Source organism: Octopus sinensis, linkage group LG14 (genome assembly GCF_006345805.1).
Source record: "Octopus sinensis linkage group LG14, ASM634580v1, whole genome shotgun sequence".
In the NCBI taxonomy this organism is placed as follows: Eukaryota; Metazoa; Mollusca; class Cephalopoda; order Octopoda; family Octopodidae; genus Octopus; species Octopus sinensis.
The window spans coordinates 56,745,217-56,771,782 of record NC_043010.1 but is presented as its reverse complement, the minus strand read 5'-3'; the positions used below and the strand labels follow the sequence as shown (position 1 = coordinate 56,771,782).

The 26,566-nt window shown below is 38.3% G+C and overlaps 1 long non-coding RNA gene across 3 annotated transcripts in view; it reads left to right on the top strand.

Moving 5' to 3' along the window:
• The first annotated feature begins 1,692 nt into the window (after positions 1-1,692).
• The window catches only part of LOC115219483, a 94,756-nt gene continuing 69,882 nt past the window's right edge, over positions 1,693-26,566 (top strand). Inside the window, exon 1 of one of the 3 annotated variants that reach the window (XR_005001942.1) lies at positions 1,693-2,992. This is a non-coding gene — a long non-coding RNA (uncharacterized LOC115219483). The remainder of the gene's footprint in view (positions 2,993-26,566) is intronic. The other 2 variants (XR_005001943.1, XR_003882300.2) reach the window with 2 other exon arrangements.

Here is a 26,566-nt window from a genome sequence, read left to right as displayed (position 1 = left end):
GCCGTTAAAATGCATTAATTAATAAAACTACTTACACCATTTAGTTATGTTTAGCTTACAGCAACTTTTACTATTACCGAAATACTTAAAATAGTTATAGTTTGAGAAACTGTTAAGAAGTAACAAGAAAGCAACAAATGAAATTTACAATCAAACACGTTTAATTCTTTCGGTATAATTAAGTATTGGTAGGACAAATCCATGATTTATATATAAAGGTGCAATTAGTTATTAAAACTGTAATACCCACCGAAAGAAAGAAAGGACAGAAAGGCTGAAGGAAGGAAAGAAAGAAAGACAGCGGTAAGGAAGTAATATTTTTAAATAGAACATAATTGATGTAATGTAGTTGAAAACTGTGTGTGTGTGTGTGGTTTATATGTATATCATGTATGTAAAGATCTATTTCCACATAAGCTGACAGTTTATATTACATCATAAACTTGGCAAGAAAAGGGAACAATTAAGGTAAACAAGAGAAATTTGCAGTCTGACTTTAACAGACATGCGCACGCACGCATACACACACACGCACGCACAAACACACACACACACATGCACATATAAATGAAGTATGTGCCTATTCACTGCTTGTCTGTGTGTTTGGGGACAGCATAACCTGTTGCAGATGTCAGTCTACACTCATACTGCACTGAGTACATAAAAAGCAAGCAGGCAAAGAGACTATCAATTATAGGAATAAGAAAGAGAAAGAGGAGAGTAACAACATCCCAACATAGGAAAAACACATTATGATGTAACAGCTTAACCCTTATAGAAGAGTGGAAGGTCAACAGAATTTTTTCAATGTTTAAAGCAAATATGTAGTGATACTTTCATTGGGCTTTTTTCCCCAGTTGTTTTAATCTATTCACTACAGGCTAGATTCGAAAAGTTTTCAAGTTTAACCACTATAGAATCCGACTAACCAGCATATAAGTTATATTTTGGCTTAGAACTAGACATTAAGTTGTTGCAACTAAAATTAAATATTACTCCATATAACTTTGACATTCTTTTTATCTGCCTAAAAATACCAAGATTAATTGTATAAACAAAGGTGTGTCTGAGTAAATAAATATTTATGCAAGTAATAGTATTATTTAGTAATAGTAATAGTAGTAGTAGTAGTAGTAGTAGTAGTAGTAGTAGTAGTAGTAGTAGTAGCAGCAGCAGCAGCAGCAGCAGCAGTAGCAGTAGTTGTAGTAGTTGTAGTAGTAGTAGTAGTAAAATTCAACTATACGTTTTGGACATTAGTAACATTTCTTAAACTTATTTTCTAAACTTTGATGTGTTTTATTTTCCTGTCTTGTTGAGAATGTTTTCATCTGAAAGAGGCACTCATTCTATTTGAAATGATTTAATATATGATTTGCAGATCAAAACCTGAAGCTGTATAGTTTAGTAATGAAATTAAAAACAAACCGTAAACAGTTTCCTCATATAAACTTTAAACTTATAATACCAATCCAAATTAAATGAAACCGTACTTTAATAATTTAAGTTCAAATATAAAGTACTTTATGCGAACAGTCATATAATTTATAAAGGAACAACTAATTGAGAACTAATTAAAAATATATTTTAATATAGATATTTGAAGTACAATCCAGCATACATATGCAAGAATAGGTGCACATATGTTTATAAATGTATATATAGATGCGCACGCATGCATACAAATGGCACACTGTATATATACATATCTGTTGTGTATATGCGTGAGTGTGGCCATATGTATGTATGTATATATATATATATATGCAAATGTTTCACATGGAAATGTACAAGGATAGGTTTGTAATTACTTAGTGTTCGTGAGAAATTTAACTTTGTTATCAAAGGGATAGGAGAAGGCCAATCAAGCCTCATCATTGAAAACATCATTGACTACAGTATCTCTTAGTTGTATGTAGACATTTGCAAGTTTAGACAGACATGCGCATACACAGATAACATGGCTGTGTTTAGAGGTGTAACACAAAACTGTTTCTTACAATCTTGCATTTAATTAAGAAAATACTAACAGGGTACTTGCACCGATTCAAAAAGTTTAACAAAATAATCATTAAGCAACTGGCACAAACGGAATACCATATATAACAACTATACCGAACACGGAATTATTTTCTTGAATTCTAGGAACATTGATTCCTGAAAAGACAAAAATTATTTTATAGAGAATAATTTTCTTAATTATACACTGAAACAAAACCTAAGTATGCATATGTATATATATATATATATATAAATATATACATATAAATATATATATATATATATATATATATATATATACATACATATATATATATATATATATCTATTTGGTGGGTGTTAGCGTGTGTATGTATATATGTATAAAACAACCAGGAGTACAAAAGTTATACTGTATTTTTCTAGATATCCAGAAATATTTCAGGTAAGAAAGAATCCATCTATACTGAAATAAGCTTTAAAAATGACATACGGTCATTACTTGCGTGATAAACTTCAATCATGTTCTTCAGCTATGTATTTATGTTTATGAGTGTGAAGGTGGGTTTCTTACCAAATGTCAACAAGACTGAAATGAGGTTTTCAATCAAGATTTAATGTTAAAAAGAAATAGATTTATCCTTAATTTTCATTTTGAATGATTTTTCTCTTGTAAAGGAGAAAGTTATTGAGAAATTAGAATCTTATCAAATGAGCTTCAATAGTATCGACAAACTTTGTTGAAAGGAAACGTCCAGAGTGGCTTGCCTGAAACGCAGATTAACATAAGTAAAATACGCAAACAACTAATTTTTATAATTTAAAGAATATAATTGTTGATAAGAGAAAATAGAAAATAGTATAAGCTTTGCAGAATTTCATTCTCCAACATTTATGCGCGTGCGCATTCAATCCATGACCCAAATTTTGTAGCTCCATTGGCTAGTTTGTTTGTGACCAACAGTGAAACTTTACCATCTTTAATCTCAAGTCATCTTCTCTATACCAGAGAAAAGTAAGAACTTTATTCTTTTAAAACTGTTTGTCATTTAATGTTTTCCTAATAGTTTAAGGCAACTGCTTTACTAACCCTCAAAACTATATCATTTTACTAAATGGTATCAAAGCCTACCAACATTCTACTACAGTAAAACAATTATCATCTCAAACACACATTCAATCTTTTAATTATTTTGATACTGTTTAAATCTATGGAATATATTTTTGTTGTCGCACTACAGGTTAACCTTCACAATATGACAACTGCGAAACACCAATAAAAAATACACAACAAAAAAGTTTTGTCCAATATTTTAAAATTAAACATAAGTAAATCAACTATAGAGTTACAATAACACTTTATAACATTAAATCTATCCATATAGGTAATATATATATAGTGTGTGGTAAACCTAGGGCAAGTAGATGTGATGTAGACTAAAATATATAATTGCACCTAGAATTCCAGAGGTCTGAAAAATAGTATTATTTCAAAGCAAAGAAAACCCGCATCAAAAAGAACCTCTTTTATCTAAATGTAAAAGTATCAACATTCATTAAATTAAACTTTCCAAATGAAATCTTTTCACATTTAATTAGAATATTTCAAATATAAGAATTTTTGCCAATTTGTCACACAAGAACACCTTAAATTCATATCGCTACATTATTCTATAAAGATCCAGATAATCTTTATAAATGTTATTTCACGTATACATATACCCACCAAGAAGATTGATGTCACATAATGTTGCTGGGAAAATATTAAAGAAATAACTGTTTTATTGATTAGGTTTGACTTTTAAGAAAAAAAATTTGAAAGACAAACCATCTAAGATCATTTAATTGAAGGTGTGTGACAGAGATTTGATATTACTTCACTGACCAATTTCCATGCTTTCATCAACATTAAAACATTATTACAATAGTCCTAAATACCTATAAAAATGGAGTGTCAACAACAAAGAGTTACTTTTCAGTATAGAAGTTTGGCTTATTGGAAAATATTCATAAAATTGTCCAACCTTAAAGCATGAACCAAATACTAGATTAACTATTTCTCTCTACATCAGTCACATACCACACATATGCATATACGCATACACACACCATACCATAAAATGAAATGTTATACACATACACACATATCCATCACACAAGATTAATATTCAATCTAAATGTAGTTTCTGCAAGAGAAGTTATTTGCCATATATCGATATTAAACATTAAATTTACAGTCATTCTTCACAGTTAACTTGATAATAAGCTTGCTATTTTCCAATTTCATATTTATATCATATTAGTTATTTTATCCATTTATAGTGACTATAATAGTTTACATATTGCAATAATCATATTTCTTTTGCAAGTATCTATAACAGTGATTATTAAACAATATTGATCAACCATAAAAACAACAGTTTGTTTATAGTCAAAACAATATCATGAATTCCACTGTTTCCGACAAGATAAAGTTTGTTTTAAAAAATTCTCCAAAATCTCTCTTTCTCCAGGGAGAGACCCCAATCTTCAGAAATATATGCTCCGTTCTAAAGAAAAGCAACCCCTCTAAACCTGCCAGTTTGTAATACCTTAGAAGGGAAAGCCACAAACAATGATGTTCTACACTCTCTCTCTCTCTCTCTCTCTCTCTCTCTCTCTCTCTCTCTCTCTCTCTCTCTCTCTCTCCCTCTCTCTCCCTTCTCAATACTTCCCCTTCTAAAACAGCTTTCATAAAGTTAGATATAGTGGTGACCTTTTCTCTATATCACTCATCAGTGGTCTCTTGCCCCTGAGAAATTCAGTAAAAGCAGTACCTTTGACCTCAACATCAGTAAAGCAATCTGCATGTGAATCTCCCATCAAAACTGATAATCTAAGAGCTCTAATCTTCAGATACATCAAATCACATTATTGCAGCCTGTTTTGGAACTTTCATTGACATTCACTCTATCAACTCTGGTGTACCCCAGGGTTTAGTTTTCTTCCTATACATTACTGATCTACTTGCATTAAGTTTTGCAATGGCTACTGTTACACAGAAGATACCACTTTCTATTCTTCTCAAAACTTCCCCACATGTCATCCACATGCAATCTAGACATCCCATACCACATCTTCACAGACATCATTAACAAACACCTCAAAAGCATCTTGCAATGGTGTCATGTTGGCCTTGTACTACTCTTCATACCAAAAAGATATCACTACACCTCATTCTATTTCAACATTAGCAGCACATCATTATTGCCATTTGTGATTATTTCAAACGATAGGCCTTACTGTCACTGAGGATCTCCTATGGTGAACACATGACCTTAGAATGTTTAGCTAGGACCACATATCAAAAACTGGTCCTTCCCTTCACTCCACAACAATTACTAAGGTTCTACAAAGCTAAGGCTAAATTGAGAAAGGAGAACTGCTTGCACAGCTGAGACCATGCTACTACCACATACACAAACATCCTAAACCACATCCAGAGAAAGGCCACTCAACTAACTGGCACTCACAAGCATACTCCTGCCTCTGACCCATACACATGCTGTTTCTTCTGTGTCTTTTCTACCTCCATTACAGTAGATTCTGCTGCTCCAAACTATCAGATCATAAGAGGGGCATTCCAGAAGTTTCGAGACTTTTTAGGAGAGACACAGATTATTATAATTTTAGTATATTATTACTATATATCTAATAAGCAGACCTGCCAATTTTTGTTATTCCACATTGAAGGAGATGGCTGTAACAGCACTTCGAACATGCCCTACTTAACACTGCTTGTCATAGCTAACTAGTCTGCAGAATGCTGTCAGAGTATTTAGTAGCTGACTATGCAATAGAGTTTTGTATTAAAGTGAGAAAAAATGCAACAGAAACTTATGAAAGGCACCATATTGCTTATGGTTTAACTTTTTTTGCTAGTACAATCAACCTATCTCTATCTAGGTCGTCCGTCAGGACACCCCAAGACTTTCCACACATTTCCCCTTTCATCTTGATCTTCCATAATGGTCCTCAGCGCCTGTACCCCTTCCGTACCAGTATTCTCCAGCAAGTTGTCAATGCAGGTCGGCTTCCTCCTTCCTCTCCTGGTTCTTCCTTCTATTGGTTTCCAGAGCACTAGCTTGTTAGCAATTTCATCGGTGTGTCTGATGCAGTGTCCAGCTAACCTCATCCTTCTATGCTGCATCTTCAATGTTACTTTTGGTAGTCCCTGGAATGAGTCGGTGTTTGGTGTATGACTCTTCCAGGAGACATTAAAAGTGCCATTCTAAACATCCTCATATAACAACCATCCAACTGCTTTTTCAAGGCTTTAGTGAGCATCCATGTTTGTGTTCATGTGTTCATGCAAGCACAAAAGAGGTTCAAAAAACAGTGGTGAGGAGGTATGAGACTATGAGCCGGGTGGGAGAGAGAGGGAGAACAGAACATCAGAGTTGGTCAAGAAAATTTGCAATTTTCTAGATGAAGACTGTTTTGTGTCTATGAAGACAGTAAACTTACAGTTTGTAGTTAATGTGGCAACTGTACACAGATTTATTCATAGAGATCTAAACATGTGCAAAATTTGTGCAACGTTTGTTGCCAGGGTGCTCAGTGACAAGCATCCTGATAACCAACAACTTGACAGAGATGGGTATGAAAACTATCCTCAGCCTTCCAACAGTCCAGACCTTGCTCCCTAAGTCTTTTCTTTGTTCCCCAACCTGAAAGAGAATGTCTGGGGCAGTCGTTTCAAAGACATTGAGAAGGCTGTAGCAAGCAGTATTCAGTAGGGTGTGTCCAAAGTGCTATTACAGCCAAATTTTCAATCTGGAATAACAAAGGTTGGCAAGTCAGCTTATTAGATGTATAGTAATAATATACTAAAATTACAATAATCTTGGACAGCTATAACGACCTCTCCTAAAGTCTCAAAACTTCTGGAATGTATCTTGTAGGTCACCTCTCATCAGGTGATCCATGACCCACTCATCTCTTCTCATTAACCATGTTGTATTTAAACCCCATCCAAGGCCCCCATACTAACCATTATCTACTCTTCAGAATGTCAGTCCTCAGGAATACCATGCATTTCTTTCCTGTACTCATAGACTTGCAACAGTTAAAACAGAACATTAACATCATCAATCTCACCAGTCTTGGACAACCCTCAAAGACCATGGCCATTACCTCTTCTTCCAGATAAAGCTACAAAGAAATAAGAAAATTGTTATTAAATTAAAACATAAATCTAGTTGAACCTCGTATTTAACATTTATCATATATTCTAAATGTTAAAAAGGAATATTTTTATATTTTAAATGTCACTTATCTATTGTCCCACCTACAACTTCAAACAGGTTTCTCTGCTCATCATCTTTACAACTATAACCTACACACACCAAAGTATACACAAGTCTCATCACATTCACGTAAAACCAGATATACACAAGTGCTATCACATAGAGGAAAGTTCACAGGAGTCACATCTGCATCTCTACTTCACTAGTTAATCAAATCTTCTCACTCTAAATCAATGTAAGTAGCCACCAGCCATACCACAAAATTTCCTACAAACATTTTGATTGATATATCCCTCTAACTAATTTATTTTCCAAACACTCAAAAACTCCACACTGCTAAACCATAACTAAACCAAGAAATGATACACACACACACACACACACACACACACACACACACGCATGCATGCGCGCATGTGTGTGTGTGTATGTATAGTAGGTGCTGGCATAGCTATTGAGTATGAAGTTTGCTTCCCAACTACATAGTTTCAAGTTCAATCCTATTATGTGGCACCTTGGCCAAGTGTCATGTACTATAGCCCCAAGCCAACCAAAGCCTTGCAAGTGGATTTGGTAGACATAAATTGAAAGGAAGCCAGTCATGGAGGGGTGTTCACAGTCTTGACATCACATGATGGTGGTAAGCATGTGTTATCATCATGCAAGTGGTGTCATTTGTTTTTTGAATTTTCCATGGAAAATTGGAAATGAATGACATCACTTCTGGTCATGGGGAAATATTAACTTAACTGGAAACAGGTGAGAGTTGGCAACAGAAGAGGCATCTAGCCATAGAAAATCCATTCCAACAAATTCTGGCCCACCAAAGCAAGCATGGAAAGTGGATATTAAAATGATGATGATGATGATCACACACAGATAAATAGATAGACAGACAGATAATAAAATGTTGCACATGAGGTCAACAAAAGAGGAAACAGGAAAAAATACACAAGGACATGGACATGCTCATCTCTTGTCTCATTTGTTTAACAACCAAATATCATCACAATTTCAATGTCTTATCAATGATATTGTTCAGTTTGGTAATATCGATGGCAAAATGCTGCTGGGGGTATAAATAAATGAATATGAAGGACAGAATAAGACAATTACAATAAAAACAGGGTCTTTGGACAGAATGGTAAAAAGGATGAGTTATGAGGAGAATCAGAAAATATATAAAATGTAAAAGCAAGAACAGCAACAAAAGCATAAATATATGACAACACAAGTATTTGCAGACATGGAAAGTTTTTTTGGCCACATGGCAGAATTAATATGTGATATATGATAAATAAATAAATAAATATGTATGTATGTATGTGTGTGTGTGTGTCTATGTATGTATGTATCTATCTACCTACCTACCTACCTACCTATCTATCTATTTTTTTAATTATTATAAATCTTCCACTGAGGAGGGAGCCGGTTTCCAACAAAGATACAAGGATCCATCTTTGGGATGTAATTAACACAGACAAATTCACATTTGAACTTGAGAAAAGTCTTGCATATTTTTACTGTTCCACTCACAGATTGGACTTGTAATGTACAGATCAGCCAGTCAATTTCTCTTTCTGAAAATCCCAATTTATCCAGATTCTCCTTTAAGTATTTACTAACAAAACCTAGTGCTCCAATTATTATTGGTATGAATATGAATTCATAGTCTGGATATAGAAACTGGAGGTTTCGAAGCAGTTGTCCATAGATATCCTCTTCTTTGATTTTCAGAGAGATATTTATATCTGCCGGGCAGCTAACCTCTATGATGGTACATAGCTTTGCCCCTCTCTCCCAAACAACAATATCTGGCCTGTCGTGCTTACATTTGACAGAAGTTTTGATGGGAATATTCCACCAGTATTCCTTGAGTTGGCGTTTATGAATGTAATCCATAACAGAGGGATTTTCTAAGTTTATTTCAGGACAGTCTTTTCTGCGAATGGCATTGTAAATTGTTTTAGCAACAACATCATGCCGCATAGGGAAGTAGTACCATGACAACATTTTAGGACAGCTGCGAATCATATGCGTAATATCTTCCACAGAAACATGATGCAGTTTCACCTTGGGATTACAAGAGCGTCACTGTCTCTCTTGTTCACCAGGTACTTTGTGGCAATCTCCTGTTCCTGGATTGCAAATGCATAGCCTCCAAATTGTGATGTGATGTAGTGGTCTTGTGTCCAAGAGAGGCTGCACTCCGTGTCATTTCTTACTGTCTTCTTCAAGCTTCTGGGCAACACACCCAAGTATGGTCTTTTTTTTTTGTATGCCGAGCGCTTTCCATTCAGGTCTTCTCTGAGGTAAGAGAGCCCAGCTATTTTGGGGCCATAGAGGAGATCATCAGGAAGAGAGTATTTCTTGAGGAGTTCACTTCCGACTCGTACAATGTCGCTCATTTCACTTTCCAGCACTGCATTTATATATTCATTTTTGCTGCTGTTGTTTATCAGGTGCTGCCTGAGTGACACCATAGGGATTCAAAGGCTGTCTGCACTGATCTCAAGCCTCTACCACCTTCATTTCTTCTAAGGTAGAACCTGTCAACATCACTGTTTCTGTGGAAGTTCCCAGTTGTCAGCATTTTGTGGGTTTCAATATCTATGGAGTGGATTTCCTCTACAGACCAATCAAGTATCCCAAATGTTGGGATCAGCATTGGTACTGCAATTGCATAGTAGGATATTGTTTTGTTAGTTAGTTAGTTAGTTAATTTGGCTCAAAAGCAAATAGCAAGGCCATGTAGGGGGATATGGAGTTAAGTACAGGGTGGTGTTCATGTAAAGAGTTCAGGCCACTTGAGGTCAAGGGAGGCTTTGAACAAAGCGGTCGTCGGCATCTTCACCATCTCGTCTGGCAGCTTGTTCCACGGATCCGCAACCCGGACGGAGAAAGCTCCTCTCCTTCGATTGAGATGAAATCGTCGCAGGTAGAGCTTTTCGGAATGACCCCGCAGCCGACGCTCTGGAGCAGGAGTGAAGAACAGCTCTTTCGAGAGGTTACACTTTCCGCTTATGATGTTGTGGGCGAGAATGAGATCGCCACGGCGGCGGCGTTTTTCAAGAGAATAAAGGTCGAGCGTCCTCAGCCTTTCTTCGTAGGACAAATTTTTGAGACCATGAACCATGCGGGTAGCCAGCTTCTGGACTCTTTCGAGATGCTGTATGTCTTTAAGGAGATAAGGAGAAGAGGCTTGAATCCCATACTCCAATATGGGTCTCACCAGCGTGACATAGAGTGGTAGGAATATGGCTGCTGTGAGCATTCCGAATGACCGTCAAGAACAGAATTCCACGTGCTTTGTTGTAAGAGGAGAGCTCCGACTGCTATTATGTATATATGTATGTATTTTTGTACGTATGTCTGCTGCCTGTCTGCCTGCCTACCTTCCTGCTTGCCTGCCATTATTCAGTTTTATTTCAAGATTTCTTGCCAATAGGGATCTAACTTAGATTCAAGGCTCCGTCATTGGAATTTCAACAACATCAACAGGGTATGTATGTATGTATGTATGTATGTATACATGCAGATTTGTATGTTTTGTTTTCTGTATATATTCTCTTGCGTATAGTTGCATATCTAGACGTGCTCATATATACTTCAATGATAAACTTCTAGAAAGTTTTACAGATTTTTACAGTTCCAGTGATGAATTGGATCTGTAGTCTTCTTTCTGATTCTGAGAAGCCTAATTTCTCAAGATTGGTATTTAGGCAGTGTGTCATATATTCCAGTGCCCCAATAATTACAAGTATAAACCTGAACTTGTAATCTGGATAGAGTAGCTGCAAATTTCTCAATAGTTCAGTGTATGTATGTTTGTATGTCCTTATTCAGACTCGTTCATTGGAATTTCAACATCAACAACAGGGTATGTATGTATTTATGTATGTATGTGTGTGTGTGTGTGTGTGTGTGTATACACGTATGTACGTATGTATGTATGTATGTGCAGATTTGTATGTTTTATGTATATATTCTCTTGCGTATAGTTGCATATCTAGACATGCTCATATATATTTAAATGATAAACTTCTGGAAAGTTTTACAGATTTTTACAGTTCCAGTGATGAATTGGATCTGTAGTCTCCTTTCTGGTTTTGAGAAGCCTAATTTCTCAAGATTGGTATTTAGGCAACGTGTTATATATCCCAGGGCCCCAATAATTTCAGGTATAAACCCAAACTTGTAATCTGGATAGAGTAACTGCAGATTTCTCAATAGTTCAGCATAGGTGTTCTCTTTTTCATTGATCTTCAGTTTTATGTTAACATCCCCTGAGCAGCTCATTTCCACAACTGTACACAGTTTCTCTTCTCTATTGCAAATCATTATATCAGGTCTGTTGTGCTTACATTTTATTGAGGTATTCACTGGGACATTCCACCAGTACTCCTTTTTTATAGGTGGCTATGGCTTTACCATACTGTGGGCTCTTATTTCTTTGTCTTTGGGGTTATCCTTTTGATGGATTTCATTACAGAGTGTCCTAGCTACAACATCATGTCTCATCGATAGATAATACTGAGATGACATTTTCAGACAACTGCTTATGATGTGGCTGATATCTTCGGTGTTAACTCTACAAAGTCTGCATCAGTTGTCACATTTTACTGTTCTTCCTGCATCTCTATCCCTTTTGTACATCAGGTACTTGGTTGATATTTCCTGTTCCTGGATTTCAAATGCACATCCTTCAAAGTGGGAGGTAGTAATCCGGCTATTGGTCCATGATAGATTGCTTTGATGATCGATGTTACTCTCATCATGGAGCTTTCTACTAACATGTCCATGCATAGTCTTCTGCTCATATAGGCTCGTCTTTTCATCTGATGATACATTGCAGTAGAATGTTGCTCAAGGAGCTGCCTTCCAAGTCTTGTGATGTTATCAGCCTCATCTATGCAAACTTGGTCAAGGGATGCACTTTGACACTTGGTGGTTAAAAGATGTTGCTGAAGGGATATGCTGCGACATTGAAAGGCATTTTGGATCAATGTCAAACCTCATCCAAATGCACATGCACAAAAGACTGACTGAAGTAAGCTACTTTATTAGGGGCTTCAAATTTAGTGTTGATAAAAACCGAACTGACATTTTGGCCAACCCAATATACACACACATATACACATATTCATATACACACACACATTTATACATATATACATATATGTCCACAGGATAGAGTGTGATGAGCTTGTTCTTCCATCAAATTCTAGCTTCCCAACAACTGGCATAGAACAATTGCCCCAACTCTTCTCAAATACTGACCCCCACCCCATTTAATTAAGGAGGCTTTTCCTTTTCCTTTTCCCACTTTTTTCCTTCTTTCTGTTCATTTATTACCTTGCAAGCTACTTGACAACTCTACTAATGCCAGTGGCACAAAAAATCACCCAGAATACACTGTAAAGTGGTTAGCATTAGGAAGGGTATCCAATTGTAAAAACCATGCAAAATCTGACACAGTAGTACAACATGGTCTTAGACTCACCAGATACTATCAGACTGTCCAACTCTTGACCGTGAGGAAAATGGACATTAAATGATCATGACAATGATGATGATATGTATTGTTGAAATGTTAGAGTGCAGACATGTAGATGTGAGCTGTGTACAAGAGATAAGATGAACAGGAGCCTGTACAAGACTCCTCGTGAACAGGAAACGTAGATAGAAACTCTTCTAGATATGTAGCAGTGAAGGTGTGAGTGGTGTAGGCATACTCTTAGCAGAGAAATGGGTAGATAAAGTGATTGAGATAGTAAGAGTTTGTGATAGGAGTGTTAAGCTAAGATTAGTATTAGATTATACAACAGTAACATCTACATCAGCATAAGGCCCACAAGCTGATTGATAGATAAATTGAAGGACGACTTCTATGAGACTCTTCTGAAGATTACTTCGATGGCAGATGACAAAAACATGCTGATTTCAATGGATTTCATGGAGGACATGGAGGTTATGGCTTTGGTTCCAGAAATGAGAAGGGAACAAGGCTGCCAGAATACTTTGATCCGCAACTCTAACTTCAGGAAGCCTACCAGTGACTTGATCACCAACAAATCTATCTGGTGGGCATAAAAGCCAGATTGATACATTCTTACTAGGAAATATGTAGGTTAAGTAGATAATAATTAATGCAAAGTCCTTTCCTAATGAAGAATGTACTTCAACATAGGTGAGTAGTGATTTCAGGCTTACAGCCAGAAAGTCACAGAGAAACAAATCCACTGAAAAAGGACAACCTGGAAGATTAATGATCCTTTAAACAGTCAGAGATTTGGAGACATACTAATTAAAGCATTTGACAAAAAGGAGGAGAAATTAGAGATATATAGCATAGAGGACAATTGGAAGTTCTTAAGTGAAAATCTACTGAGGGCTACAGACCAAATTTCTGGCCAGTGCAAAATTCCAGCCAGACCAAGGGTGATGTAGCGGTAGAAGAGGAAGGTTTGGCAAAACTTTACCAGGTGGCTAGAAGAGAAACTAGGAAACAGGTCTAATTAGTAAGGGGAAGGGCAGAAAAGACGAGATTTGCCAATGTTCTTCACCATGATGACCAAAGATATTGAAGTGTTCTGAATTTCAAGGCAGTGTATTAGAGAAAACCAAGATGTGGGAGAGAAGTGTGTGCAGAAGGATGATGACATATTTGCACTTAATGATTCTGAAAAGAAGGATGCATGGAAGTGCTATTAGAAAAAGTTATTAAAAGTGGAGAATGTATGGGAGAGAGAGTTTTCCTAATGTACACCTGACAAAGGGTCTAGCCATTTGTGTTGACTGCGGTGTTATAGATAAAGCAATTACGAATATGAAATCTGGGAAAATCTCTGATCCATCAGGAATTACCTCTGAAATGCTTTAAATATCTGGTAGTGTATGGTACAACCTAGTCACTTGTATAGTTCATTAGGTTGCACAGGAATATATCATATCCAGTGATTGGTGTGGCAGCACTGTAGTCAATGGTTGCAAGGGTACAGGAGATGCCTTACAAAGAAGTTATTAAAGAGGTATCAAATTACTGGGCCAGATTATAGAAGTCACTGAAAGAGTCATAACTCAGTTTATTAGAAAGAGAGTTAACCTAGATGAGATGCAGATTTTCTCTAGATTTCCATGCTAGGGAAAAGCACAACTGATGCTCTCTTTATAGTTTGGCAACTGTACAAGAAGTATTTAACAAAAAGCAAACCATTGTACTTAGCATTCATTGATCTTGAAAAAAACCTTTGACAGAGTGCTTTGATCACTCATCTGTTGGCCACTGCGGAAGTTAGAAGTAGATGAATGGCTAGTGAGAGCAGTTCAAGCCATGTACAGGGATGCTGTTAACAAAGTAAGAGTTAACAATGAAAACAACAATTAATTTAGTGTGCAAGTAAGAATTAGCCAGGGTTCAGTTATCAGTCTCCTCTTATTTACCATAGTCCTCCAAATGATAACAGAGAAATTTAAGACTGGTTACCCAAGAGAATTCCTCTTTGCTGATAATCTTGTTCTTATGGCTGAAACTGTAGGGGAATTAGAATTAAAATTCCAAGTGTACAAACAAAACCTGAAATCAAAGGATCTTAAAGTTAACTGAGGAAAGACCAAAGTTCTACTTAGCAGAAAATGGCCTTGTTCTATATGTAGAGAAGATGTAGGCAGAAATTCCATGTGGGGTACTCAATACAGACTATGGACACATAAGAGGTGCAGTAGAATGATAGGAGGGTTAACAGAGAAAGTAGAATTTGTTTGTGGCAGATGTGCAGATGCAATAAATAACAAAAGCACATGGGAATTAGATGTTCTGAAATGACCAGGTGCTCCCTAAATGTAGAGGGTTTTTTTTATGTACTGACCTAATTAGCAGTGGGAGGAGGATCTTCTGAAAATATAGTTGCTAGAATAAGAACTGGCTGGTGAAAAGTTCAGAAATATTTTACCTTTGTTGGTAACAAAAGGTCTCTTTCTCTCAATGTGATTGATGCTTGTATACAAGCAACAATGCTCCGTGCATGTGCAACTTGGACTGTGAATGCTGAGGTCATGCAAAGACTGGCAAGATATGAAACTAGAATATGCCAATGAATGTGCAGTGTCAATGTACATGTAAGATAAAGTACAAGTGTGCTAAACAAAATAATTGATGTAAGAGGCATTGAATGTGTGCATCAGGAAAGACTGCACTCATATGGTTATGTGATGCAGATGGATAAGGACAGCTGTATAAAGAAGTGTTGGTCACTAAATGTGGAAAGGAGGAGGACTGTGGAAGAGGAAGACCTAAAAAGACATGAAATATGGTGGTGAACACTAGCCTCAAGATGTTGAGCCTCTCATAGGAGATGAGAGGGGACTGGGATGAACGGTGATGTATTGTGCTTGACCCATCTATCTCAACACAACTAAGGTTCTGTCAAACCTTCCCCACCACTCATCTTCTAGCACCCACCTTTCCATCAATCTTCTATGTTTATTTACGTCTGTTTGTTTATCGGCTACTTTCTCATTCTCATTTATTTGTGACTTTATTTTTTTTCCCCATAGCTCCTAAGAAAATTCATAGTGAAAGTGCTAAGCATCATCATCATCATCATCGTCGTCGTCGTTTAACGTCCGCTTTCCATGCTAGCATGGGTTGGACGGTTCAACTGGGGTCTGGGAAGCCAGAAGGCTGCACCAGGCCCAGTCTGATATGGCAGTGTTTCTACAGCTGGATGCCCTTCCTAAGGCCAACCGCTCCGTGAGTGTAGTGGGTGCTTTTTACGTGCCACTGGCACAGGTGCCGGACGAGGCTGGCAGACGGCCATGGACGGATGGTGCTTTTTACATGCCACCAGCACGGAAGCCAGTTGGGGCGGCGCTGGCAAAAGCCACGTTCGGATGGTTCTCTTACGTGCCACCAGCACTGATATCACAGCTACAATTTCCATTGATGTTGATCGATTTTGATTTTGATTTTGATTTTGATTTTCACTTGCCTCAACAGGTCTTCACAAGTAGAGTTTTGTGTCCCAAGAAGGAAAGGTATGCATAAGTGGACTGGCTACATCCCAGGTAGAGCCCACGGGTTATGGTCTCACTTGTCCTGCCGGGTCTTCTCACGCACAGCATACTTCCAAAGGTCTCAGTCTCTAGTCATTTCCTCGGTGAGACCTAAAGTTCGAAGGTCATGCTTCACCACCTCATCCCAGGTTTTCCTGGGTCTACCTCTTCCACAGGTTCCCTCAACCGCTAGGGTGTGGCACTTTTTTACACAACTATCTTCATCCATTCTCGCCACATGACCATACCAGCGCAAACATCTCTCTTGCACACCACAACTGATGCTTCTTAGGTCCAACTTTTCTCTCAAGGTACCTACACTCTGTCGAGTATGAACACTGACATTACACATCCAGCAGAGCATACTGGCTTCATATCTTGCAAGCTTACGCATATCCTCAGCAGTCACAGCCCATGTTTCACTGCCATGTAGCATGGCTGTTCATACACATGCATCATACAGTCTACCTTTTACTCTGAGCTAGAGGCCTTTTGTCACCAGCAGAGGTAAGAGCTCTCTGAACTTTGCCCAGGCTATTCTTACTCTAGCAGTTACACTTTCAGCACACCTGCCCCCGCTACTGATTTGATCACCTAGGTAATGGAAGCTATCAACTATTTCTAGTTTTTCTCCCTGAAATGTGGCGGAAGTTGTTCTCTGCTCATTTTCAGTGTTTATTGCTCCTGAGCATCTGCCACATACAAAAACTATCTTCCTAGTTAGCCTTCCTTTGATATTGCTGCACTTCTTATGCGTCCATAGCTTACACTTAAGAGGTGCTATGGACATCATGCTATAATGCTGGAAGATAAACTGGCTGGGATAAAATGCTATGGAAAAAGTGAAAAAGTGGTAGCAATTGCATGATCTTTTGAGATGAGATAGACAACTGTATCAACAATTGTACATAAGGACAAGATTTTAGCACCTATCAAATCTGAAGTCCCAGGGATGAAGAACACTGTCATCAATAAGAAAAGAAGCAAAATCTTTGAAGAAATGGAAAGATTTCTTTCTCTTTGGATTGTTAGGTTGAATTGTCAGTATGCTACTATTAGTCAAAAAAAATCATTCAAGAGAAAGCGTTGTATTTTTGTTTGATGACCAGAAGAAAAAATATCCAGATGAGAAAGATGTAGAATTCAAGGCAAGTCAAGGATGGTTCATGAGATTTAAGGAGCAAAGAAGTTATCACTCCATTAAGAATCAAGGTGAAAGTGCATCAGCTGATGAACAAGCAGCAGTGGAATTTCCTAATGCATTAAAGAAAATCAGAGAAGAAAACAGGTTTCTTCCCAAACAGATTTTTAATGTAGATGAAACTGGATTGTATTGGAAAAAATTGCCAGACCGTTCATTCATTTCCAAGGAGGAGAAAACTTCCAGGACACAAGGTCTCAAAAGAACGTGTGACCATTATGTTGGGAAGGAATTATGCAAGAGATTTTAAGTTGAAGCCATGCACACAATACCTGTGCTCTGAAGAACATACCCAAGGCATCTCTCCCTGTTATATGGATGGCTAATTCAAAAGCATGGGTTACTGTTGTTGCTTTTGAAGATTGGTTCTTCAATTATTTTATCCAAGCAGCAGAGAAGTACTGTAAGGAGAAGGGGATTCCTTTTAAGGTTTTACTTATCTTAGATAATGCTCCTGGGCACCTGCAAAACATCGTATACCTCCCTCCAAACACCACATCTCTTCTGAGCTAATGGATCAGGGAATAATTGCTATCTTCAAGCGTTACTATATGAAGCGTACATTGTGGCAAGCAATAGCTGCAACTAATCTTGATAAGTCCATCACACTTTGTGACTTTTGGAAGAGATACGATATCTACAAGGCTGTACAGAACATAGCAGCGGCATGGAATGATGTACAAAGAACGGCTATGAATGGTGTATGGAGAAGGCTATGCCTGCAATTCGTGAATGATTTTAAAGGGTTTCATAATGTTGCCATCAACAAACCATTGGTGGCTGAGAGCAAAGAACTGGAAATGGATTTGGAGGAGGAGGATTTCACAGATTTATTTGAAAAAGACAAGCAGCCCCTGACAAATGAGGATTTGATAGAGCTTCACAAGCAGCAAAATAAAGAAGAAGAGGAAGTCGAACCCAAATCGCGGCACTTTACCATTAAGAAAATGCAGCAAGCATTTGCATATATCGAAAAATGTCTTTCTATGTTCAAGGATATGGATCCAAATGCTCAACACTTTTCCAAGATTAAGGCTTGTCATGAAGCTTTTGCTCCTTATAATGTAATCCTTAAGGAAAAGAAGAAGACAGTTCAAGGAACTCTCAACTGGTTTTTTTAACCGCATCAAACAATACAAACAGCCAGAGTCAGCTGTTGCTGTTGACGATCCACAGCCATCTACATCCGTGATGTGAACCACCAAATTGTATGTACGTATTGGTAAATTTAAAATAATTTAGATTTTTTTACTATTTCAAAATAATAATTACTGAATTTGTATTTTAAGCTTAAAAAAGGCTTTTATTTTACCATGTCTTATTGTAAACTGCATTCATAAATAAAGTGTTCATGATGTACGGTAAACACTGCCAAATTGTATTCATAAATTTAGATTACTTTTTTTTTTACTGTATTGTATTAAAAAATAAACAGTAGTTGTTCGTAAGCTTAAAATAGTTTTTTATTAACCATATATTATTTAAAATGCCTTCATAAATAAAGTACAGAACTGGGAATAGTTATTATTGGTTTAGCCTAGAGAGAAGTAAATTTGGCCAAGCCAATTCAACTTAAGTCATTTTTTGATGTAAGTCGTGTCTCCTGGAACTAATTAACGACATAGGGTGAGGTATGCATGTATTAGAAATTGGTTGACAACTGATGAAGAATTAGGGCCCTTCTGTGTTTTACACTCAGTATACGTTATGTCGTATGTTTTATATATATATACATGTGTGTGTGTGTGTGTGTATTGTTGACATGGAGAAAACCTTTGACAGGATTCCCACTCCCCTATCTGGTGATCAGTGTGGAAACTAGGGATAGACAAGTGGTTAGTGAGAGCTGTACAAGCCATGTACAGGGATGCTGTTAGTAAAGTGAAGGTCAGCAATGAGTATAGCAATGAATTCAGGGTACAAGTATTGGTTCACCAAGGATCAGCCCTCAGCCCCTTCTTGTTCATCTTAGTCCTCCAGGCAATAACAAAAGGATTTTAAGATGGGCTGCCCCTGGGCGCTCCTCTATGCTGATGATCTTGTTCTTATAGCTGAATCACTACCAGAACTAGAGAAGTTTCAGGTGTGTAAGCAAGGTCTAGAATCAAAGGGTTTTAAAGTTAATCTAGCAAAAACCAAAGTCTTAGCAAGAAGGAATGAGGACAAATTACAAATCCCTTCAGGTAGATGACCCTGCTTGATCTGTAGAAAAGTCATATGTAGAAACTTCATAAGTTCTGAATGCTCATGTTCTACTACGACAACCTGAGGATGAGATTTACAGCAGGAAAGTTCACAACGGAGAGGCAACGGCTTGAAATAGGTATTGCAGCCAGATGCACGATATCAGTCATCTTATTTGTGCTAGTCATGGAAATGTTACTTAGATCTACAAACTGTGAGAAAGCTGTTACAAAGACACCATTAAGGGCTTTTATGGACAACGTAACTGTATTATCACAAAGTAGAGAAGCAACAGAGGGAATGTTAAAGCGGTTGGACGAACTGATAGGATGAGCAAGGATGAAATTCAAAGCCAAAAACTCTCGAAGCGTGGCTTTCATGAAAGGAGTGCAAGAAGAAGTGAAATTCAGGATAGGAAGTTAAGACATACCAACGGTGAAAGAACAACCAGTAAAGAGTCTCGGCAGATGGTATAGAGATTTATTAAATGATAAGAAGCAAGGGAAAGAAACACATGAGTTAGTAGAACAAGGATTAAAGGCAATTGACAGAACAACGCTGCCGGGAAAATTTAAATGTTGGATACTGCAATTTGGGCTGTACCCAAGAATAATGCGGCCATTGCAAATGTATGAAATAGCCTCGAGTAGAGTAGAAAGGATGGAACAAAGATGCAGTATGTTTATCAGAAAATGGCTTGGTCTGCTGAAACCACTGAACACAACTGCACTGGAAAACCTGTGCTGCAACTACCAATAACATCAATTGCCGAAGAATACAAGGCAGGAAAGACAAGGACAGTAATGATGCTAACATATTCAAAAGATCAGAGCATTCGGGAAAACCCTCCAAAGGTACGAACAGGGAGGAAATGGAAGGCGGAAGAGGCAGTAAACGGGGCGATCGGAGAACTAAAGCACGCAGATATAGTCGGAGCGACACAAGAAGCAAGAGCTAGCCTAGGGTCGCACAATTTCAGGCCATTTTGCAAGAGCAGTGTAAAAGAGATGAAGGAGGCAGTGGTATACGAAGTGAGAAAGGAGGAAGAAGAAAGGCGAAATGTACATTTGGTGCAATGTAGTCAACAGGGACAGTGCCTGAGATGGGAGGAATATGTGATCAGCCGCAGAATATCATGGAAGGAACTTTGGGCTTGGGAACAAGCAAGAACATCCTTCCTGATCAAGTCTACCTTCGACATTCTACCCTCACCGGCGAACTTAATCCGGTGGAACATAAAAACAACCGATGAATGTAGATGTGGAGAGAAAGCAACGGTTAGACATATTCTGTGAAACTGCAGACTAGCACTAGAAAGGTATACATGGCGTCATAATCAAGTCCTTGGCATCATATGCACAGCACTCAAGGAGAAGATCGAGAGGTACAATAGGGGAGAGTACCCAAAAGTGGAAAAGTGCAGGAAAGTATACTTCCAGAAGAAGGGGAAAAGATATAAAACCAGGCCTACAAATAAAATATACAAGATAGACGAAAGATGGAAGGGATACTGGGAGGTGGCCGCGGATTTGGAAAGACAAGTAATATTTCCACTAATAAAAACGACAAAAAGACCAGATTTAGTGCTATGGGACAGAGAATAGGAATTTTGCTAGAACTGACAGTGCCATGGGAAGAGAACATTGGCAATGCAGAGGAACGAAAGGAGAAGAGGTACGAAAACTAATCGAAGAGTGCAGAGAACAGAGATGGAATGTCGGATATTATCACCTGGCAGTGGGGGCTAGAGGCTTCATTGAAAGAAAAATGACAACGCTATTCAAAAGAAGATTTGTTTTTTCTAGCTCAGAGCTGAAAAAACTAATAAGGAGAGTACAGGAGGCAGTCGAAAAAGCCATTTTCTATATATGGCTGAAGCGGGAAGACCAAAAATGGCTTGAAAGTCATAACATGCCAGCGGAAAATAACATCACTAGGTGAGACAAGCTGACACTGAATTAGCTTCACTGATTGACAGGTAACAGTCATTTAGAGAATGCATGGGCTAAGACTACTTGCCTTCATTGGTCAGTTAAAGTTGAAACAGTGTCACGTAACAATTTGCTGGGGCTGCCTGCTGGAGCCTACAGCAGGTATTTAAAGGGAAAAAATTTGACGAGTTGCCTGCTGACACTCATTGACGCTACATCGAAGAGGCCAGGGAACAGAAGAAAGAAGACATGCACCCAACACCAGAGCTGAAGACACCTCCAAAAGGAGGGGGGGGGGGCTCCACGTCAAAACAGGAGAGGAGTAGGGGCCGAAACCGGACGTGGTTCCTCCTGATGATGTCTTGAGCTAACTGGATCCTGTAAAGGAGCTGTTGTGGTAGCAGACCACGAAATACGGTTGAAATTCCTCCTTCCTACTCAGTGTAAGCTATGAACGCATAAGAGGTGACACAATATCAGAGGAAGGTTAACAGGGAAGATAGTTTTTGTGTGGAAGGTGCACAGGTACAATGAACACTACAAATGTACAGAAAATAGACTCCATCAAACACCAAGGGATAAAACTGGAAGTAGTTGAAAGATTCCATTACCTAGGTGACCAAGTCAGGAGCTGAGGTGGATGCTCTGAGAGTGTAGCTGCTTGAATAAGAATAGGCTGCGCAAAGTTCAGAAAGCTCCTACCTCTGTTGGTAACTAAGGGCTTCTCCTTCAGAGTGAAGAGCAGATTGTATGATACCTGTGTGTGAACAGCTGTGCTACATGACAGTGAAACATGGGCTAAGAAATGAAGTTAGTATGCTCTACTGGATGTACAATGCCAATGTGCATCTACGATAGAGTGTTAGTGTCTTGAGAGAAAAATCGGGTATAAAAGACATCAGTTGTAGTGTACAAGAGAGAAGACTAAGCTGGTATGGTCATGTCATGCATATGGACAAGAACAGCTGTGTAAGAAAGTGCCAATCTCTAATTGTGGAGGGAGCCTACAGAAGAGATAGACCCAAAAAGATATGGGACGAGGTGATGAAGCATGATCTTCAAACATAGGACCTCGCAGAAGCAATGACAAGTGCCCAAGACCTTTGGCAATATGCCATGCTTAAGAAAACTCATAAAGCCAATTGGAATCATAGTTGTGGTCAATACCGGTGTCACATAACAGGCACCCATGTTGGTGATACATAAAAAGCTCCCTTCAAGCATTGGACTCAAGGAGATGATTAGTGACCAAGACCTTTGGCAACATGCCATACTTGAGAAGACCTGTCAAGCCAAGTGAAACCATTGGTGTGACCAATGCTGATGTCACATAACTGGTACCCATGCCAGTGGCATGTAAAAAGCACCCACTACACTCTTGGAATGGTTGACATTAGGAAGGGCATCCAGCAATAGAAACCATGTCAAATCAGATTGGAACCTAGTGTAGGCCTCCAACTTACCAGTTTCAGTCAAACTGTCTAACACACACCAGCATGAAAAGCAGATGCTAGATGATGATGATGATGATGATGATGATGATGATGATGATGATGATGGTGATGATGATGATGATGGTGATGATGATGAAGATGATGAGCTCCAATCAATCATAGCTTTGCAAGTAGATTTGGTAGACAGAAACTGAAAGAGGCCCTTTGTATATGCATACATACATGTATGTATGTGTGTCTAACACATGCCTGTAGGGAAAGCAGATACTGAATGATAATGATGATGATGATGATGATGATGATATATATCTTTTTCTTGTTTCATTCATTAGACTGCAGCCACGCTGAGGCACTGCCTTGAAGGATTTTAGTCAAACAAATTGATCTCTGTACTTATTATCTTTTTGTAAAACCTGGAACTTATTCAATCAGTCTCTTTTGTCAAACAGATAAGTTATGGGGATGTAAACACACCAACACTGGTTATCAAGCAGTGAGGAGAGACAAACACATACACAAAGACACACACACACAGATATATATATATATATATATATTATATATATATATATATATATATTATATATATATATATATATATACAACAGGCTTCTTTCAGTTTCCATCTACGAAATGCACTGACAAGGCTTTGGTCAGCCCAGGGCTATAGCAAAAGACACTTTGCCCAAGGTGGCACGCAGTGGGACTGAACCCACTTGTGTTTGGGAAGTAAACTTCTTACCATACAGCCATGCCTGACACACATATATACACATATATATGAGTGTGTGTATATATATATATATATATACATACACATAGACATTCAGACATGGGTATATGCATATAAATATATTAGCTATTAGCTGGAGATGCAGCATTTGTAATGAATATTAATTAACACATCCAACTTAACTAGGATGTATTGTTTTGAAAGCTGTAAACTGCAGTAAACATCTTAAGAAATCATTTCATATAGACACTCGGTGCTATAAAAAGCACAGATTATATCAGTTGACAAAATGTTGTCTGTACTAATGGATGGCATTATTGTATTACATGGCTTAATCATGGATTTTAAATCATCAAGAAGAGGCAGCCAAATCCTGAATGCAAGATTGAAAATCTATCAAACTGGTATTGTTAACACTGGCTACACAGGGGTGTCACAAAAAACTGATAGACTGTATATAAATTAGATATTAGTGACAGAAGCAGCCTTTGTAACAAATATTAGTTACCACATATTCTGTACTTTTTATAGCACTTGGAGTTTATATGAAATGGTTACTCAGGACAGTTACTACAGTCTATGATGTTCAAAACAACACAGTCAAGTTAAGTTGAATGTGTTAATCAATATATATATATATTATATATATATATATATATTGGAGAAACCATTATGAAAGACTGCTGAATGTGGAGAATGAATGGGAGGAGGAGAGCCTGCCAAATGTTGACCCAGTAGAAGGACCAGCTACCCGTATAGATAGCTCCCTAGTAGATAAAGCAATTAAGGGTATGAAGCCAGGAAAAGCCCCCGGCCCATCAGGAATCACTGCCGAGATGCTCAAAACATCTGGTGGTGTGGGCTATGGCCTAGTCACCTGCATTGTAAACCAGGTAGTTCATGATGAAGTCATACCCAATGACTGGTGTAGCAGCACCATAGTCAACTGCTACAAGGGTAAAGGTGATGCTCTAGATAGAAATAACTACAGGGGTATCAAACTATTGGATCAGGTAATGAAGGTCACGGAGAGGGTCATAGCCCATCTCATCAGGGAGAGAGTCTGCTTAGATGAGATGCAGTTCAGTTTTGTGCCGGGTAGAAGCACCACTGGTGCCATATTCCTGGTTCGACAACTCCAGGAGAAATACCTAGCCAAAGATAAACCCCTATACTTAGCTTTTGTGGACTTGGAGAAAGCCTTTGACAGGGTCCCCCGATCCCTTATCTGGTGGGCGATGCAGAAACTGGAGATTGACGAATGATTAATAAGGGCTATACAGGCCGTTGTAAGGTTAGGATTGGCAATGAGCACAGTGAAGAATTCCGGGTAGAAGTTGGTTACCACCAAGGCTCAGCCCTCAGTCCCCTTCTATTCATCATAGTCCTCCAGGCAATAACAGAGGAATTCAAGACGGGTTGCCCCTGGGAGCTCCTCTATGCTGATGACCTAGCTCTTGTAGCAGAATCACTACCAGAACAAAAGAAAAAATTTCGTGTGTGAAAGCTAGGTTTAGAATCAAAAAGCTTTAGAGTCAATGTAGCAAAGACCCAAGTTCTAGTAAGTAGGAAGGCAAACTCACCACACACCCCTTCAGGTAGGTGGCCCTGCCCGATCTGTAGAAAAGGTGTAGGTAGAAACTCCATAAGATGTACCCAGTGTAAGCTATGGACACATAAGAGGTGCAGCAACATCAAAGGAAAATTAACCAAGAAGATAGCTTTCGTGTGCGGCAGATGCACAGGGGCAATAGACACCATTGATACTCAGAAAACAGATTCCATTACAGTCCTGGGGGAGAAACTAGAAGTAGTCGATAGTTTCCGCTACCTAGGTGACCAAGTTAGTAGCAGGGGTGGATGCTCAGAGAGTGTTACCACTAGAATAAGAATAACCTGGGCAAAGTTTAGAAAGCTTCTTCCCCTACTGGTTACAAAGGGTCTCTCACTCAGAGTGAAAGGTAGATTGTACGACACATGTGTGCGAACTGCCATTCTTCATGGCAGCAAAACATGGGCTGTGACTACGGAGGACATGCGTAGGCTCGAAAGAAATGAAGCTAGCATGATCCGCTGGATGTGTAATGTCAGTGTCCATGCACGACAGAGTGTAAGCACCCTGAGAGAAATGTTGGGCATAAGAAGCATCGGATGCAGCGTGCAGGAGAGACGTTTGCGTTGGTATGGTCATGTACTACGGATGGATGAGGAGAGATCGTTTCAAATCCCCAGACTGGGCATTGTGAGTGTTTATTGAGCGAAAATACTTTAAGCTCCACGAAACTCTGGCAGGGAGTGGTGGCGAACCCTGTTGTACTCTTACACCACAACTTTATCTCATTCTTTCTTCCTGTTTCTGTTGTACCTATATTTCAAAGGGGCCAGCCTTGTCACACTCTGTGTCACGCTAAATTTCCCTGAGAACTACATTAGGGGTACACGTGTCAGGAGTGCTCAGCCACTTGCATGTTAATTTCACAAGCAGGCTGTTCCATTGATTGGATCAACTGGAACTCTCATCGTCATAACTGACGGAGTGCCCCCCCACACACACACACATATATATATATAAAATATACTTTAACTGAAATAAAGTTTCCTCAAAATTAAACATACCTAATATAATAAATGTGAATGTGAGTGTGTCACACTTTTTCAACTTTAATAAATCCTTTCTACTGGAAGCACAAGGCCTCAAATTTTAGGGGAAGGGATTAAGTCAATTACATCGACCCCAGTTTGTA